The 20,015-nt window shown below is 43.4% G+C and overlaps 1 long non-coding RNA gene across 1 annotated transcript; it reads right to left on the reverse strand.

Moving 5' to 3' along the window:
- Positions 1–1,441: 1,441 nt before the first annotated feature.
- LOC120323484 lies at positions 1,442–13,525 on the reverse strand. Its single transcript, XR_005563967.1, has 3 exons — positions 13,449–13,525; positions 4,713–4,956; positions 1,442–1,510 (listed from the first exon to the last, which is right to left on the reverse strand). It is a non-coding gene; the product is annotated as an uncharacterized LOC120323484 (long non-coding RNA).
- Between the last annotated feature and the right edge of the window lie 6,490 nt (positions 13,526–20,015).

Genomic DNA, 20,015 nt, shown 5'->3' on the forward strand with positions numbered 1-20,015 from the left:
CCTGATATATCGAGATCGACAGGTTCGAACTGTTGTTTTAATGAAAACCTACTACTCCTGAGAGGGTTTCCTGCTTTAGAAAGATGATATGTCAGAGCTAGAAAATTCCAAACAATTTGACTTGCTATCACCTTCGTCAGGTCCCTTAACCTCCTTATGCCTCAGCTGTCCATTGATGAAACACGAGCGATGTTTACCCATTAAAAAAGCACAGAGACATCTGCAAAATAGGAAGCTGTCCTTGAAAAGAGGGCTCTTTAAGTGATATCCTGAAACTGTGTCCACAAGGTGCAAATCAGATTGCTGTAAGAGGCCTTGGGAAGGGCCATGTGTACCAGGGCAAATCCTGTACAGCCAGAACCCCCGGCACCAGCCCCTGCCAGGCCCTTGCAGGGTCACCTCCACCTATACGCCTCATCCCTGGCAGTCAGAAAACCTCCTCTGAGCCTTGGGAAAGAACTGCAGATTGGAACAACCTTCAACTGTCTAATTAACTGGAGCGAAACCCCACATAGTTTCAGGAAAATTAAGCCAGCACTCCTGCCAAGCCCCCTTTTGTCACCTCTCATTCAGGCTTCTAAATCAATCCCAGGTAGGTTTTCCCCTCCTTTGTGCATGCGGAGTTCTGGAAACATCCTGGGGTAAATCTAAACATGACCAACCTCGACATTACATCTCTGGAGAGTTTTCAGAGCTTAAGCTCTGCAACTCAGAGCAACAAGTTTGGGGGTAGGTGCAAATCACTTTTTAAAGGCTCAAGTATTTGTGTTAAACTCACAAGTACAACGGGACTCCCTGAACATATTTTTGATCTTGGAAACTAATCTTTAGCTCTCAGTTTTGTTAATTCTCAGTCCAAAAATATTTTCTTTGCTGTTTTTTTTTTCTTGACTTCTAAAGGCAATTAGGATTTTCCAACTGTTCTAACAACTTAGAAGCTCTAATATGTGAAAACACTTTCTTGCATTACAAATGTTTCTCCAAATCATAAAATGCATTACAAAGGGGAGAAAGCCAGTCCCTTGTACACTGCTTGGGCTGCTCTTCTGGCAGAAAATGACCACTGGCAGCTTGCAAGGCATGGAAAAAGGACTTATCACCCAGATCCTTCAAACACAGTCAAAACGGCCTTAGCTGGGCAAACCAGCACTGATTTCTCAGAACTAATTCCTGGAGGTACAGGTCTGCTGACGTCAAGACTGCTGTGGTTATTGCAGGACTCACAGCCCTTAAAACATTTTATCTGCAAGCCCCAGTCCAGCCCACTGCACAGAACAGCTCTTCAAACCCTTCTGATAGGGACGGCTGGGACATGAGAATGTCAAGTGCTCTTGACGCCTCCCCACTCACCTGTTCCGACAGTGTAGCCAAATATTTTAGGGATCTCTGAAATCCACACTTTGAGAAGCCAGTTGCTCTTCTGATGGACTCAGAAATCCTCCTGGAACATTGCTGCTTCCTGTCTGAACTCTTTTAAAGCCAGGCTTTCTGCCTGCTATCTGAAAGAAGCCTATAAAAAAGGAAAAGACAACAAAGTTCAGGAAAGCAGTTATCTGATATGTAAAAGCTCACAGGTGCAATGGGAAGGAATGCACTACTCAGGATTATGTGCCCATTAGGAAAATGGGAAAGGCTCTAATGATTTTCAAAGCTAGACTCTCACGTATTATTTCTATCTGGTTATTATTTTTGAGACACTTGAAGATTCCTTTTATCAGGGGATGTTTCCTGAAAATGCCCTGCAGAAAGAGCATTTTTTTTTTATTTCCTTTGCATTTCAGGTAGGTGAAGCTGCTCCTACTCAAGGGCAGGAGTAATTGGGGTTTTGGGCGGTGAGGGGATGCTGAGATTTATCAGCTTGCTGCAAGAGCTGGAGTAGAGCCAGCAGGCATGCAGTGGTCCTGCCTGTGGTGGGATGGCATATCCCTGCCTCGTAGAGCTGCCAGTCAGCTGCTTTCTTCTGGTACAGCAGCACAAAGCTGCATGTGGGCTCATTTTCTATTTCCCTGTGTTCTGCAATGCAAACACCCCCGGGGTCCCAAAGGTACAGGATGAAAAACTCATCCTTCCTTTTGGCCCAGATCCTGGACAGACATGTGCACATGCTTAGTGCTGAGCATGTGAGTAGCAACACCGATCTCCATGGAGCAATCCACATGCTTGAGCCTCTGCACATTTGGGAGTGGGGGAGAGAAGGACACTCGGTTCTTTGGTTGCCTGTTTTACATACCACTGATGGAGATCCCACCCAAAAGAGAGCAGTGCAGCAGGATGGCACTGAGCTATATAGCTATTTTTATTTCCATCATTCATGTCCTTGCTGAGACCTGCTAGGAATTATCTGGGATATTACACCCCAGTCGAGTCGAAACAACAGGTCTTGCTGCAGACAGTCTGTGTTTAGTGGGATGATTTAGTTACTGTTTTCCCCCCACCCCGTCTTCTTCCTTATTCCCATTAGTGACACGTTGGCTGCAGAGAAAAGTTATTCATGCTCTAGAAATGTAATATTTACTCAAAACAATTTTTATTTGGCTTGGCTTCTTCCCAGTGCCATAAAGTGATAGCCAACCCCAAGTGCTTACATAGACAACATGTGCATCTGAGTCATATTTATGATCCCAGTTATAAAAAGCACACAATCTTGTTGTTTGGTGCAATAGGATGGGACTGAAGGCATCGGCACGTCTTGAGCATAGCCTGTCTCTGGAATCTGCAGAAATTTGCCATGCTCCAAATTTAGAACTTGTGGGTGGAAGCTTGGGCAGGAGCCAACTTTTTATACCATTACATCACAGGAATTGAGGGCTTCGTGCCAAAGATCCAAGGAAATTAATAAAGAGCAGAGGCTGTCCAGCTGTTTGAATTTAAAGTCATGGCACAGAGGTAATCATTAATAAATACAGCTTTATTCAGAACATAGTAATCTTGCTGCTTAAATTGAACATATCCCCTCTCTTTACTGCAGCTTACTATTCTGTTAGAACTTGTAAAGATAGTAGGAAGGAATTAACATCTGTAAGAGAGAGGCCCAGTGAACTGGGATCCTTCTGGACAGAGGAGGACACGCTTCAGTGATAACTCTCCAGCTCAGTAACGTTCAGCGAGCGCACGCGTTTGCCAGGGGCATCACGGCTCCCCTGGCTGGAGGAGGTGGCTGGAACGTGGCATGCATTTTTCCAGCTAAAACACACACAGTCTCAAATGGACAGTGATCAAAGCCACATACTGCTAATTTGAAGAGAAATTTAATTTGTTTGACCTCCCTGTGCTGGGGCAGCCAGGGTAAGTTCAAATGTCACAGTCTCCAAGGAGCCGATGGTAAAGCACTGGGGGCTGTTACCAAGAGGCACGGGATGACCTGATTGACCTTCCAGCCTGTTTGGGAGGCTCTGTGCATGCCCACAGTCCCAGCAGTGCTTGGCCCTGTGTGCAGTGTTTGGCCCTGGTTCGGGTAAGGGCTGTGCTGGTGCTGGGAGAGGGCCACTGCACTACTGTGCCCTGGCAGACTGTTCAGGTCTACAAGATGCTGCTTTCAGCACCTCTGAAGCACAGCACACACAACAAGCACCTTCCCAGCTCCACCCTACAGCCCCCAGCAGGACAGGCTCTGCAGAAACACTTGGCTGTGCACACAGAAAGGGCTTGTGGGGTCGAGGTGCCGAGACTCTACATGCCAAGGGCCAAACACAGGCTTGCCATGGAACACATAGCCAGGAGAACACAGCAGTGTCTTTGGAAAAGGGGCTCCCCTGATGCTTAAACCACAGAAATGTTGGTATGTAGCTTCAGAGATTTATAGCTTATACTCTCCTCAAGGGTATGCAAAAGCTATGAGTAATTAACAATGTAGCTCTGGGTTCTCTAGGAAGTTCTCTATTTCCATTTTACAGATAAACAAACTGAGGTAGAAAGAAACTAAAAGCTGCTTCACTGGAGCAATATTGTCAGCAAACCAAACACTGGAGTTCCCAAGGAGATGCTCCTGTACCCGCAGATATCTCATCATGTTTGCACATGTATTTCTTGCAACAGCACATACCAAACAGCTTTACACATCCATGCCTCATCAGGAGCCAGCACAGCAAAGACCGGGACCTGCAGCTTCCAACATTCCCTGCTTTAGTCTAAGCTCCTACACATGCACAGTATACCTTTCTCCAGGGAGAGTAGGTTAAAAAAAAATGAAAAAGAAAAAATCACTTCAGCCATGTGGTCACAGGGTGACAATTTCCACAATAACAAGACAGTTAATAGGGACAGGGAATAGTAAGGGATAAATAGCAGAAATCAAGTCAGATCAAGTCGATGATCTTAGAGGTCTTTTCCAAGCTAAGCTATTCCATGCTTCTAAGTCACTCTTCGTTTCTTAATGTAGTGTTTCCACCTGCAACACAGGCATGTGCATGCAGGGGGTGTTACAAGAATTCAGGCTGCTCTAGGTTCAACAGGCTCTATTACTAGATAAACTTCTTGTATTTTACCTAGAAAAATACGATGCCAACCATTCATTCCTGCCAGAGAACCCACAGAGATCCTGGCTCTGCTCGAGTACAGTGCTGTGTATTTTTTCCCAGCATGTAGCTGATCATGCTGGACTGTGTATTTTACTTTTTGTGAACAACTGTGAACATCTAAATATTAAGAAATCTCAGGTTTATTAAACATCCCCCTTACAGTTAAGAGATGCCCTCCTGCGACACATGACTCACGAGGTAAGGTGAGAGGCTGCAGTGGGTGAGGAGAGTCTTCAGCTTCTGCTTCGCTGTGGGATGGGAGGTGGCTTTCTGGGAACCTGTAGCTCCTGGAGCTGGCTTGTCCATGTGGCTGCATGCTGAAAAGCACTGACATGGCTCTGAAGCATTTCTCTGCCTCAACAAAAGATGGTACGAGGAGGCTCTGAGGAGGAACAATACACAGTTCTCCTGGACTACTAGAAACACCTGTAAAATGGAACTGAAAAGAAGGAATGGACTTTAGCAATTGGATAACTTGAAGAGAAAATTAAAAAAAGAAGTTATTATCAGGGCAGAAAGCATCCCAAAAGCTACTACCAGATATTTGCCAGAGGAAAAAGGCAAAAGATTCCTTTTTTCCTACATGAGTACCCCATGGTAGGTTCAGTTTGAGGAGTGAAGCAGTTATTTTGCCTGCAGTCTTATGGTGCTTGTTACTGCAAAGTTTTTTTGCACGGGTTCCTCTTGCACTATAGAGAGTCTGAAACAGCGTGTTGCTGCGCCCTCGACGTATGAACAGAATGTGGAAGAAAAAAGGTCAGCAAAACAAACAGTCTTAAGGGTACCATTGTGCACCCCAGAAGCTGGGAATGCCTACATGTCAGAGCTAGACAGGGGATGCTCCCTGTCCTCAGCCCTTCCTTTCAGGAGTTGTAGGATAGTAACCTCACTTCCTTGGAGCACTGCATCAGACAAGTAATTGTAGTGAGCAAGTCATTCTATGGAAACATAGAATGCTTCAAGCTATAACCCAACAAGTTTCTAACCCATGGCTAATGTCCAGCTCTCTTCCTGCTGAAGTCAGCACCAATCCCTCCTGCCCCATCTACAGTTGTTAGAAATGCAGCAAACATTTAAAAATTTGGAGACCTTGCCCATTCTTATAACGGGACAAAAGTTAGATTTTTCAAAGTGCTACTTATCCTGCATAGAAACTTCCTTCCCAGAAGTCCCCTTGTTTCCAGCAGACAAGCTCTTATTTTACTGCTGGTTCTAGATGCAGCCAACCATCATCCTATTTAAAAGTCATTCTCTTGGCTGTTGTCTTCCAACAACAGGAGCAATAACCACATTTGGTCAGCTAATTTACCTTCTGCAGTCGCTAATAGACTAATGACCTGTTTTATCTTCTGGCATTGTAAAACCAACTCCAATTGGTAGCACAGAAATCAATACTAATATATAAAATATGGAGGAGAGCTTCATGAGAAGATGGGTTTGTGGTTCTTATTTTGACTTTTTTTCCATGAGATTCTTAAAAGTTTCAAACCCTGAAACTAAGGAACCTTGGTTGTGCCTTATTTTCCAGTAGTTTCTTTAAAAGATGAGTCGCTCGGAAAGCATGGAAAGTATTAGAGTAATTGCTTTGATGTCTTTAATAGAAATTCAGGATGGATTTGAAAGAAATGAGGAAAGTGCTGTTATTTCCTTTTGGCATGGCAGTCTGACATGACTGGTACTGTTATACAACACAGCAACCAAACAGCAGTGAACACATAAACTCAGCAGTGGGCTGAGGAACATGTCCTCCTAATCAAGTTTATAGCTGGATGCTAATGGACTCAGCAAACAAACACCCATGTTTATCATAACAGAATGAACAGAATGTACCACAGACAATATGACTCACTTTTCCATAGGACGCCTGTCAATTCTGCAGGTTTCAATAATGAAATATTGTACCTCTCACTTACAGTTTGTTTTACAAGGTTTTAATGAGTTCATCCCAATGAGCTGTCACTGTGCCACATAAAAACTGATTCATTTGCCTTATGAAAATAAGTGTGCCTTTTGACAGGACACTCTGCACCAGGCCCTACTAAATCAGCTGGAGAGGCTAGACTAACTCACAGGTGGTTTTAGTCTGGAGTGCTTTTTGAAACGAAAATATGCAGCCAGCTTCAGCAGCATGTCGGCTGTTTTCCCTTGGGTGACAGGCTGTCCTGCTGCATCCAAAGTACCCCTCCTCCTCCACAGTACAGAGTCTGTCTTTTAAACTGGCCCTTTAAAACCACTTTCTGTAAGAAAAGGGTTTGTTTTAAAGCAGTTTGGGAAAGTGGCAATTAAGAAATGATTACATTTATATTTCAAAACACATAAGCCTCAAAAAAAGCTGCCTATTAATTCACAGGAAATTCTGATAAAAGTAGGTGTCCTTATAAGACCCTCCTGCAAGAAATTCAAATGGAGGGAAGGGGAGGGAAAGAGATTTCTAAGTAAACAAGTGAAGAAAGCCAGGGAAAACAAGAGCAGTAAGCAGGGTCTCAGGTGGCTGACTTGGCAGAGCGGGGTGTGAAGGAAGGAAGAGGCTGTGGGACAACGAACTGCTGGCATTTACAGTAGTCAAGAGGTCTCCAGAGTTTGCGACTTTAACCACAAATTGCTTAATCATACTGTATGCTCCTTCTCTTTCAGATCGAGTCAAGAGGGTGGATGCACGTGCATGGGTGGTGTTGTGGATGGTGCTGTTGGACAAAGGAGGAGAAGGAGGAGGACTGACAGAAGGGGTGTTTCGCTACCCCTTGAAATTACAGAGTCATGATGAGAAAAGACAGCTCCTGACTCAGGTCTCAGTCCCTGGATAGGAGAAGGCTAGTGAGTAACAAGTTTGGGACTGAGGGACTGCCCTATGGTGTAGAGCCAGTTACAGCTAGAATGAACTTATTTTCCCCCCCCTGAAACTAGTGAAGGCCTTCAAGTGCCAGAAGAGAGTCACGAGAGAAGAGAAATGGTGTATTTGTCACTTCCCAGCAACAGATGCAGGAAAGCAGAGGATTCATCAGCAAAGAGGCGAATATAAGCTGCCACTTCAGAGATCAGCTTCTCGCTATGGTTTTCTATGAAGCATGGACAGTTACTGTGAAAGACACACTTGATTCATGTTTGTGGTGGACATTAACCGTAGCTAAGACTCTGCAAGGTAGAAAACCACTTCAAATTAAAAAATGAAATATTCCCCAGGTTAAAGATTGCTCAGGTTCTATCTCACCCCTATGGGAATTTTCAGCAAATGCATTGTTTCAAAGTTATTTAAGCACCCTTTTTTATCATGAAACACTAGCTGCAGTAATGAAGAAACTAACTGAATGACAGAGAAGCAGACCCTAAAATAGCTACCATTAACACCAGGAAGGCTGGGGGTGTGTTAGCCTGTGGTTTTCTGTGCTCGGTAGGGATGTGCCACGATAAAGAATGTGCATTTAACCACTGAACAATGCTGTGCATGCTGTCACCTTCCCAAGGGCTAACCGTGCAACAGCTTCTCCAAACTGCTGAATTTCCACTGCTGAAGCAGTTTGTCAAAAAAAAACCCCTCATACAGCTGGGAATTATAAAACTCTGCAAGAGCGTGTGATGCCAAGGACCTTCATTTGGAGGCACACCTATGTTTCTAGTGCTTCAGAAGCTGGTCTTTTCCAGAAATCTTTCTATAGACGCTAGAGCAAGGATGAATCTGGCCACAGTCCATTCATCCTGAGTGATTATATCTTAAAGGGATATTCCCTCTCTCTAAAAATTCTGATTCTTCACACGTTTCTGGTTAAAAAAAACAAAAACCAAACACAAAAGAACCAACCCTTGTGCCTATGTCAGTGTCTTTGCTGTATAAATTTAAACATTCCATTGTAAGCTAAGATTATCTTGCCTCTTGCCCACTGAGACATGTGGGTTTGGCTTTATAAGACTCCATAACTGGCCTGCTTGAACCCTGTCCAGCAAGTTTTCATCTAAATTGATTAGGACTTGGAACATATTTTCTTGGACAAATTGTGTTCTAATGAATAGAACACTCCCTCACAGCTGTTCTGCCAGAAAGCCAAGATTTTTTCTGTCTAAAAATCATCCCAAAGTGACCCTTAGATAAAGTTCAGAATCCATTTTCATTTTTTAATTAAGAAAAGATTTGCTTAATTCCATTCCATACATTTCAGTGCTAGGCAGTTGACACACGATTCCCCCTAAACATTTTATTTTAAAGAATTTGGTTGTGGTGTCAGATCTGCCACAGACAATACATTTCTAAACACACTGTTTACATTAAATGCAAAGCATAAAGATGGTTTCAGCAGCAGGAGAAGCCTCTCTCATCCCAATACCTGTAGATGGCACAGAGAGCAAGTTCAAGGTCAGCTCTATTCTCCATACAACAAATTTAAACATTAATGAAGACAAATAGTGAATATCACTATGAAGCCTCACCCAGGCACCAGAGATTTCCACAATGCACTTCTCCAGGGACAAGGCTCCCCAAGAGACCCCTCCTCATGCCCAAGAGGTAGCTTCATGAGCTCACCTTCAAGTCCAAGTGTGGACTGGCTGGGAAATCCTGTCATTAATTAATGCTGGTCAAATGAAGACGGCATTTCCCTTCAGTAAGGAGCTCTGGCCACTCCGAGGTAAGAGCCATCCCCAGTTAGGATGAATGTACGTTTTCTTTTTAGCATTTTGCTCTATGGTTTTTCTCCCAGATGTCCCAGTTTGAAACCTCAGTAAATGTGTTATGATTAGCCCATCTGGAATTTTTATTCTGTGACCATTCCCATGGTACACAAGGAGGATTTCATTCAATCCAGAATACCCAGTGGACATCCATGGTTACATCATTTTCCTTATCTCCTAGCAAAGTATTTCTAGGAACCAGGAGTACAATTTGAGACAAGATCAGATCTTTTTTTAGTCTTGCAAAAGATGGTTCTGACCCGTGTGGAAATAATGCGCCTTCAGCATGTTTTCAGGACTTTACTGACACGTGGCACTCAGAAATTAAATATGTTTGCAGGAATTTAAAGGAACGGGTCTTTCAAGAAACACAACTTCCTAACTCTTTAAACACTGGCTATATCTTTAACAAGACAGGAAACTGAAGCAAAGTCACTTATGCACAATCTCAAATGGAATTTGACTATTTCAATTACTAACTATGCTTACAGAAGAAAAGTCAATGAAGAGAAATTACTCTGCTACAAAAGTAATTAGCATTGTGGTATTGCTTGTGCAAAATGTGTCAGAAGAAGACACTAAGAATGGGAAGTTTCATCTGCTCTCAACAGCCTCTGTTTGCTCACACTTGAGAGACACACTGAGCTTCAGAAATTTACCTGGAGTCCCCTGGAGAAGATGATAGCTTCTGCAGTTATTCTCCAATGTCATTATTGAAAGTTGGTCCAGTCACATCAACATGATTAGTCAATCTGCATGAGTAGATAGAAAGATCTTATTTTAGCTTATGCTGATTTTACAGACAGATTCAGATGGAAAAATATCTTGCACCTCACCTAGAAACCATGTCATCTTTGGTTGTGGACTACAAAAACCGAGTATATCTGCAGCCATTGATTTCAGCTCTTTTTTTCCTCTTTTATTTTTTTTTTCCCTGTGTGCACTTAAACCATTGGAATCTAAATATAATGACAAGGAACGAACATAAACAAGATTTGCCAACACGTTATCGCACTGTGTTCTGCAGCCTGCTATTGTCTGGAAATGTGGTTATAGTGGGCAGATTATCCACCATTAAACCCTCCTGAAAGCATATGCAGAAAATAAGATATAATCATGCTCAGAGCAGTTATCTTTAAACACAAGCACGGCTTCAGCACCCAGTGGAAAGCAGCAAGCAAAGATATGGGCCCAAGGCAAAACAACGACCAACTGCCAAGAAATATCCTTGTTAGCCTTTGTTTGTCTTTTTAAAGTCATTGTGCAGTATAATTAATTTGGTAACATGCAGATGAGAAAGTGGAAAAAAATGTGAAGACGTAGGGAGATGAAATGCTAAAGCACTGAAAGATGTCACCTCCTCTGTGAAATGCTTACATTGTGAAATAAAAAGAGAAGAACGAACGAGTCATTTCAGGATATGTCTGGAAGGAGAGATAAAACCAGAAGATTACAATCTTCTAGTAGTCTCACACAAAACCTCTGTATTTGTGTTCTACATCGTGTGGGCTGAGTATGAACACAAAGCAAGAGGGCACTAAATGCAGAACAGATAAGATGAAGTGCAGTCTAAGAAATAGGATTTCAGGACATGGCAGCACTTTCAAGATGCTGAGAACTTGATCCACATGTTCCCTGAAGATGGCAACAACATTTGTTCACAAGAGCTGAAGGTTTGATCAAGCCTAAGTTATCAGAGAATGATTAACTCAGAGATCAAGGACATAACTGGGATAAGAAAGCAGCAGAGGGAGCAGAACTCAAGTCAACCCTTGTGATCGCCCCTGGTGGCCCCTGTGTGCTACCAAGTTGATCGCGGACTTTAAGTCCTTTTTTGGTTGTATTCCAGCCTGTTAAACACACGCAGCTCCTCTCCCTGTTTATCTGTTTTGCAGTGTGCGATGTGTGAGTAGTTTTGTGAAATTATTTAAAGCTTTCAAGCAGAGACAGACAAAAACATTTAGACAGAGACAGTAAACTATTTCTTGAGCTGAAGAGGAGATTTCAGGTCAGATGTCAGCTATCATGTCCAGGTTAAGTTCCCCTCGCACCATTTTCAGATTTGAGCTGTCCGTGGGAGCAGTTGGGGATTTCCTTTTCCTTAGCTGACCCATGGGTGGCATAAGGCCAGGCAAAGCCAGACTTCTGCTGTCTGCTCCCCAGCTATCTGGTGACAGGAGGGGACAACGGGCATCCAGTGTTGTGGTCCCCCAGGAAGGAGCCAGGTAAGCTGAAGTTCCAGGAATCACATAAGCATTTCCTGTGTTCACCTCACCTAACAGCTGCTTCTGTGTGCCACAAGCACAGGTACTGAAACTAGAGAAAGCAGTGAGCTCCTACCAGGGGGCCTGCCAGGATCTTTGCCCCTCACCTGTGGAGCGAGGACAGGGCTTTGTTCTGGCTTGTGCTCATCTGCACGTGTGGCTGCCCTTGCCCATGACTCAAAGGCTGGCAGGTGAGCTGTCCCCCTTGCACAGGCAGACAGGTAGGAGACTCTGACAGCAAGACCAGACATTACATTACCTTTAACTCTTATGTACCCAAGCAATTAATCAGCACCCCTTTCACTGAAGTCACCTGGACTGCCAACATCCCGGAGCAACCCTGGCTCAACAATCTACCTGCAGACTGAATTTCCACTGTGCTTAAATGACAGTTTTGTCCAGGGACTCAGTCTGCCTCCAAAAAAAAAAAAGAAAAGAAAAGAAAAAAAAGTGCTGGGCACCAAGTACAAGCTCTTGGTAGTTGGTATTTTGCAAGATCCATCCTTGTTGAGAGACTGCACGTTTGCACCCTCCACTATTAAATGGAGGGACAGAAGGGCCACTTGAACTCTCTGTAGCCACTATACAGGATGGTAGGGAATGAGCCAAAGTGTTAGTGGTAAGGAAGCAAAACAGAGAACCGAAGAGAGATGGGAGTGGAGTAGAAAGCTCAAAATTATGGACAAATTAATGAGCCACCAGTACTGGAAATGGGAAAAAGCTCTCAGACCATCATCCCATACAAGGGACAATGAAGAAAAATCATAATTTCTGATGCTTTTGATTGAAACAGAGTTATGCAAGACTGATATTGTTCACACTAATTTAATTAAGACTCTGTCAGCACTATCAAGCTTAATTGACCTGGTATTTAAAATTTATAGAAGTCAGTTATAAAAATGTGCTCTGCACTAAAAATCAGCATTCTATAAATGGTTCCAGTCCTAGAAGGGTCACCTTTTTGACACAGCAGGCTCTTAAGTGCATCCCACTCAGGTGCTAAGATATCTCTAGCTGGAAACTTTGCAAGCTCAAGCTGCATTCCTTGCCCATACAGATCTCTCCTTGCAGTTTGTGGGAATCTGGGGTGTCCAAGAAATGTAGAGTCAAGCTTTCTGGCAGCATCCCATCACCAAAATTATTTCACAGAGAATTAACTCCCAACTCTGACACTTCTTGTCATGCTAGATTCAAATCTCTGCATTTGCTGAGCTGTAACGAGCATGGAAAGGCAAAGGCTAGACAATAGACTCGTACCACTTGTGAACATTTTGGTTTCTGGGCTGGATAATGACAGAAGCAGTTCACTATGTAGAGAAACAAGCTCGTCTGGGTGTCAGCAACAGCCTATGGGTAGAAGTATGCCACAAACCTCAGCTACTGTCATGTACAGCCCTATTTACTGGGGCCACAGTATCTCTAAGCATTACCTCCTGCAGCTATGGGACATGCCTTTCTTGTTGCCTTGTGGGCAGCAAGCACGCACCAGCCTGAAGTCACTAGTGAAATCAGTTAGGTCTCTAGTGGGCTGTCTCAGGGAGTATTATAGATAAGATTCATTTGGAGGCTGCAAAATTAATATAAATGAGAACAAACAACCAACACTCCCAGAAAACCCCATGTTCTGCAACTGTTATTGCTTCATCGGTGACAGGAAAGAGCAGCGTTTTAAAATAGAAGTTCATTTAATTGAATTTCCCTTAAGGCACAGAAAATAAGCTTCCATGAAGTGGTATCAATTGTTCAACAATAACACGCTCTCCCGACTGAAAACTGGGTTAGGAATTTGTATTGTATTTTCACAAAACATAATTCCTAGCCCAGTTTCCACCTCCTCCTTGAGATAGGCAGGCAGATTCCACCTCAGTGATTACTGAGTTGACTATGAGGGTCAGTCAACACGTAACCAATGTCCAGCTTCTCCACATACTTGCTTAAGAAAGCCTGGTGGATCCACTGTAGGGTTTTAGATGCACAAAGGCATTAAAGGAGCTTGTTGCTTAAATACCTTTGTAGATATGCATCCTTATCCTCTGAGCTGGGGCCAGAGGTTCACAGCTGTGTCAAGCCCAGGTGAGGTCAGCTGTGCACAGGACCCACATCCTTCTCCTTCCTGGGTTACAGGGCAGGCAGAACTGTGAATGTCAGGATACTAAAAAAAGGGAAAGAAAGGAACACTCAACAACTACAGAACAATGAGGACCTGTACCTCTTTCTGGTAATACAGAAAGTGTTAAGAACCAATGTGTGAAATATTATTTTTCCGAAAGTTTGTCATAAACGTGGCTCACACCACAGGGATGGCCACGCTTTCCAAGTCTGTGCAGCAGGAAAGAATATTACCTAGGGAATAAGGTCAAAATATTAGTATTCAACTGAATCACTATGGGCCAAATTAATGAAGTTACTACTCCATCATAGACTTCCATACGTGAAACCTGAGAAAGTGGTTGTATCAACAGCACATCAATCCATGGCGCTGGTCAGTGGAACAAAAAACCCAACCTTAAGTTTCACAGTTTCATTCAGCCTTGGCACAGAAAGGTTAACTTGTGTTTAAACAATGCTTCTGAACAGATAATGTTAATTAAATGTTTGCATTCAAATCTTATTACACAGTGCAATAAGTTTGCTTTCTATACAAACACTGTGCATCCGGCGTGGAACAGAAAGCTGGGGGGCAGGCACTAATGAGTAATAGTTCAATCTCATGGATCTTTTTTTTTAAAACTAAAAACAAGGAGGGGAGAACGTTTGCCATCTCCAGACTCCGTGTGTGTCCGCCTCTAAGTTTCTTCCTATTCTCCAAGGATTTTCAAAATTATGTGTTTAAATATTCATTATCCTTCTAGTCTAATACTGCTTAAAACTCCTTTTTCAAGCCCAAGAATGACATAGCCAGTGGATGAAAGTTATATTCAATAAAAGCAGAGTCTTGTAGCAGCACTGGGTAAGCCAAACGCCAAGCTAGCCCTGATGTGAAGCAAAGCAGCTAAATCATCCATCCAGATGGGAAATGTTGACAGTCCTTTAACTGTAGCACTTCTAGTTGCACTACAGAGAGGTGTACAGTTTGGCTTTGTCAGGCAGACATCATGGAACTATTTATTCTGTCCACAAATCGAGCAGGAAGTTTATTAAACTTGCATATCGCTGGACATATCACCTGGCTGCTGCATTTCCTATTGGAATGCAAAATTGGATGATCCATTTCTGTACTGACGTAATGTACTGCCATGCGGAGGATTTCTCTGCGAGCCTAAGACCTATTTTTCTGACCCCAGGAGCACATTGGATGTTGTGCATCCAATTCCTGACAGGAATTTTGCTCTTGAGCAACCATTTCTGAGCAAGCCAGGAGCAGAATCCAGATTTTCTTGGCTGGAAGAATTGGGATGTCCCAAAATGGGGCTTTTTTAACAGATGAGTGAAAAAGCAGAGAGCCCAAAGGACCATCACTCTCCAAAGAAAATCATACATATCAACAAGGAAAAATTCCTCTTTGTAAGTTAGACTTTCTACGATGGTAAAACAGCTGTGTGCTGTTGGGCTTAGCTCTGCTCCAGCATACCCTGAATATCCGTTTGACTGTCTCAACAAGACCCCGGGGGACACAACCAAGTTCCTGGTTCTGCCTTTGGCGGATGCTGGACAAATCAACTTTAAACGTGCCCTAAATTTCCTGTGGGAGACTGTCTTGGTTGGGCAACTCCTCCTTGCAGTGTCCCTTCCTGCCGCTCCAGCACACCACCACTCTCCCTTCCCACAGGCTGGAAGCTTCCCTTCTGTTGGGCTTCCCTGGGCTGTGGCTTCCCCCTGTGCCCAAGTGGTGGGTTGCAGCCAGCATGGCTGCTGGGGACATGCTTGCTGCTGCCACTGATGCAGTCACTCTGGCAGGCTGGAAAGCTGCAAATACAGCCCTGCTTCCCATGCAGGAGAGCTCTTACCTTCCTTCCCCCAGGATGGGAAGCCCAGGCCCAGGATGTTACTGGGGTGCCAGATGATGGTTGAGAGCACAGCATTATGTACCTGAAGGCCCAGGGGAGAAAATGGGTGTGATGATTGAGCTTTTCAGACTTCATTTGTTGAACCACCAAGTCCCCTTGAAAATGCACCAGAGAGAACAAGGGAATCCTTGTTTTGTGGCTTCTCTTTTCTGTGCAATGAGCTGAGCATGACCAGCCCCAACTTACCAATATAGGCTAAGGGGCAGAATTGATTTTTCGTCAATTTATTTGCCCTCCAGAAATAACTAACAGTTCAGTATCAATCCCAAGTAATTTCTCTTCACCCTGATGAGTTTTTTTTTTAACAGCAAATAGTGTTGTTTTCAGGCTTCTCTTAACACCTCCCAATGCGCATGTAAAATTTTGCTGAATTTAGCCAGTGAACATCTTTTCAAAGCGGATAATTAGAAAGATGATTTGTTTTCAGCTAAAACAGTACAAAATATACTAGGTGTTTTGTCCAAAGAATCCCTCCCAGAGTTGCAGCAGGCCAACTGGATTAATAAACTGTTCACAGGCGAGTAATCAGACAGACTTAAAATAGGAAATGTTTTCTCCCCTGTTTGCGCTAATTTTTTCAAAATCAGATGACAGATACAACATCAGCACGATGCATCACTTTATAAATGTATAAAGGCCCCTCCCTGGCACTTCACTCTTCACAGCAGCCTGCAGAAGGTAATTTAAGATGTAGGCATTTTTTGAAATATGAATAGAGACATACTCATCCAAAGCACACCAATCTTTTTGGCTTATTCTGAGCAGAGAAACTTTGACTGCTATAAACATTTCAAGGAGGTTGGATGTCTCTTGAGAGGGAGCATTAAATTTTTTCACTTCTAGCTTAATATGGTGGGAGTAGACAAACCCCAACATATGTACAGGCATGTGAACTGCCATCCCTCAACAACCCTTTGTGTCCTGATGCTATTGGAATGATTTCTTCTATTTCTGCATCTTGCCTGCTCGCTTGGCCTTGCATATTGCTCAGCATCACCTCCATGAACTACCACAAAACATGGGTTGTATGGATGTTACTCAGCCCAGCCTCCTGCTTGAAGGAGGTCTACCACCAATGCCAGAGCAGATCCACAGGTTCAGTTGCTGTCTCAGTCACCAGCAAGTTGTGGCATAAAACCTATAGCAATATTCAAATTACAGCTCTACCTGAACCAGTGACCACTCCAGGGACCACTTGAATCTTTATGGTCCTGACAGTGGCCAGGAACTGTCTCCTGTGAAGAACACAGGGGGGAATGAAGGTCCTCAGCTACACAGAAGTTGGCTTTACCAAGCCTGACAACATTATGAATTTTCACAAACTGTAAAAATGACCAGATGCCAAGCTTTGAGGTGGGGGAGTAAGGATAACTCTATACTATAGTTACATTTGATTTGGACTTCTCTTTCCATACACAAAAGCTGGGGTTGAAAACACTCAGTACAAAGCAGAGAACTTAAAGCACTCTCACTTATTTAAACCAGCTTCCAGCGTTCTTGTTCAAAGTAAATGCACAACAGAGATAAATTTTAGTGTAACAGGACAATTCTTTTTAAATTGCCATCCTGTCTGTTCCCTTTCCAGAGGATTAACACTCATCTGTAGGAATGTTTAACCTGTGCTTACAGGAGAGGGACTAGCAGGTTAGGACTGCATAGGACACTGCTCCTGACATGTTCATCCAGCTATCGAGGTTCCCCAGTGAACAGAACTGGTACCTGTTATAGTGACACTTCTCAACAGGTTGCTCATGCAGCTGCAAGAGGCCAACCAAAGAGGATACCCCCAGAGCAGCCTTCTGGGCAGGCCAGGTGCTAAGGAACAGGCTTTGACTTTGGACTTTATGACACCCTCATTTTGCTCTAAAGTTTCTTGCCTTTAGTCATAAGTCCTATGCATTCCATTTACTTGCACGGTGAAAAGCTTTTTACAGTAAAAAAATTCAGATATTTTCTGCAAGTTCATCAAAGTTCAGTAAGCTGTTTCATCTCAGTGGTAGGAACATGTCTACTTCAGCTGGAAAACTTCCTGGCAAAATGCAAGTCTTTAGCAGAGGAATCAGTACTGGTCAACCACGCAGAAAACTCGAGAGGTCCTTTCTCAGCAAGCCTTACACCTTCCTCACAACTCACCGTGCTTTTGCACATGCCTGCAACTACATGCCCCAGAAGAATATGCTAGTTTAAAAAGTTAGATTTTTTTTCTCCCAAGTTTGAACTTTGGCTTTGTTTTGGAACCTTCCCCTTTTTTCCTGATTCATGCAGCTCATAAAGGAACGCCTCCCTCAGGCCAGAAGCATGGAAGATGCTTGTGATGATCTGCCAAGGTTTTAACAAGGGTGTCCTCAGCACCTCGAAGCTGCACATCCGTGGAACGTGGCCCATATTAATAATACTTTAACTTCTCTCAACATGCTCAGAGACAGCCTTGATGCCAACCCACAGGTTCCCCAGGGCAGAATGACAGCATCCACACGGGCTATTAACCTGAAAGACAAACGCTTGCATTTTTTGCTAATCCCCTCAAGTACTTAGTATTTCGGAATCTCTTTCCTCATAGTCGCCCTCACAAGACCATGGAATTACTTATTTTAGACTGAAAGAGGCTAGTCATGTGCTGGCATTAAATGTGTGAACTGTCACTTGTTTATTACCATAGTGCTACTGGCATAAAGCAAATGTACCAGATTTACAGTTGAAGGATTTTGTTCAGGAAATCACTCAGACACATGCAAAACCTCACTCAGAAAGAGCCTTTAGGGGATATAGGTGTGAGTCACTCACAATATGCCCAGTGAGCGTTTCTCTGCACATCCAGGAGTTAGCCTGGAAGGTATGGACCATGCCTCTCCACCCTATCCCTATCCTGGAGCAAGCCAGGGAGCAGAGCAGTGCTGCAGCACTTCACCCAGTGTTACAAAGATGCTTTCAAAATACTGGACTAACCAGAGTGCAGAGTGACCACTGCAGAAAGTGTGTCAAGTCTTACAGTCTTTTCTATGGTAGATGCCACCATGGCTGCAAGAGAGATCACGAACATCTTGATTTGGACCTATACATTTGAATTACTTAATCGGAAAGAACATTATGGGTGACACGGATTTAAGAGAGTCACGTAACCAGGGTTATTTTATACTGGTCTTATCAGAAGATGTTGCAACAAGATACTTTGTGCATTGTTTGTATTTCCAAAATGACGAAACCAGAGGACAGAACAAATGAAACTAAAACCCTGGGCTGCTTCATGTAGTTTATACACCTTGGCAAATCAAAGTCAAACCCCTAAAATGTCCCCACATCATCTTCTACCCTCTCACAAGGGGGTAAAGAAGGATTCTTAAGTGTTGTTAAAGGGCTAAGTTTTAGCATCACTTCCTCATCTCAAGTTTGTTGAGAGAACACAGTAGTGACCCCCCGAGTGCCTGGAGAAGAAAGCTGACATAGGAAGGTGAAGAAAATACCAGCAGTACTGAGAGAAAGAACAGCAAGAAAGCAAGTTTAGTGTTACGGACTTGTTGCCAAGTGGAGGCAGATCTTTTCTTGTTGACATGACACAGGCTTTACTCTTGGGCTAGGTGTGCTGTACAGGAAAGAGTTGGGATCCCCCCCAGCTGCTCCACTGCTCTTGGTCTGGTTAATCTCTACCAGAAAGACACTTGCCAACCCTCTCCCTTTTCCAGCCATCATGAGTATTAAGGTTAAAGATCAAAATTGGAAAACAAAACATGTTGAAAGACTTGTCTTCTCTGAAAGTGAGAAGAAAGCATGTCTGACTATCCAGACTGCATGCTTTTCAGTGTGGGCATGCTGGATTATCAGAGTTTACACGATAGCTTTCGTCAGGGGATCACACCACACCGCGCAAACAAGCCACATGTTAACCCTGTAAGGCAAGGATACATTTTCTGTATTTCACTGAGCAGAAAACTGAAGAGCTGAGAAATTTAGGGATTTATGCACAGAAGCAGCAGCGCTGTGAAGTGAGCCTCTGACCAAAATAATGTGGATGCACAGGAAAAAGTTCACACTCCACCACACAGTTTGTCTAATTCTCATGGGATCACAGGCCCTAAGATCACAGGCCCCAGGTCAAGTAAGTCACAGTTTGCTCAAGGATATACATTCCTTTTTTATCATGTAACCACTATGTGACCCTGATAAATAGTTCAGAGAGTTCTTTTCTCTAATATAGGCTCTTACTGCCTTTTCTAAGGGGAGGAAAAAAAGGAAACAAGACCCAGGTAAGCATACAACATCAAAACAATCACTCCAGCCTCACTTCATTTCACTTGCAAACAACAGAAGTTCTCTTCAGGTATATACTTTTTATATATACTCGATAGGTATGTACTTTATACATATGTTTCTATTCTGGAATAATAACAACCTATGTCCAGGGCACAGCTCAAGCAAGAATGTCACATTAGAAGATAATTATCTTGCTACAGTCATGTACCAAGAAGCAGGTACTCTAGCATTGACTGGGAGTATCTCATCTAGGAAAAGGAAACAACAACTTGGAATTGAAGATGCTCTGGGGTAGATACACAGTCATAGAAGGATCTTAA

Source organism: Pipra filicauda, unplaced genomic scaffold (assembly GCF_003945595.2).
Source record: "Pipra filicauda isolate LSUMZ 115617 unplaced genomic scaffold, ASM394559v2 scaffold26_size5592650_pilon, whole genome shotgun sequence".
In the NCBI taxonomy this organism is placed as follows: Eukaryota; Metazoa; Chordata; class Aves; order Passeriformes; family Pipridae; genus Pipra; species Pipra filicauda.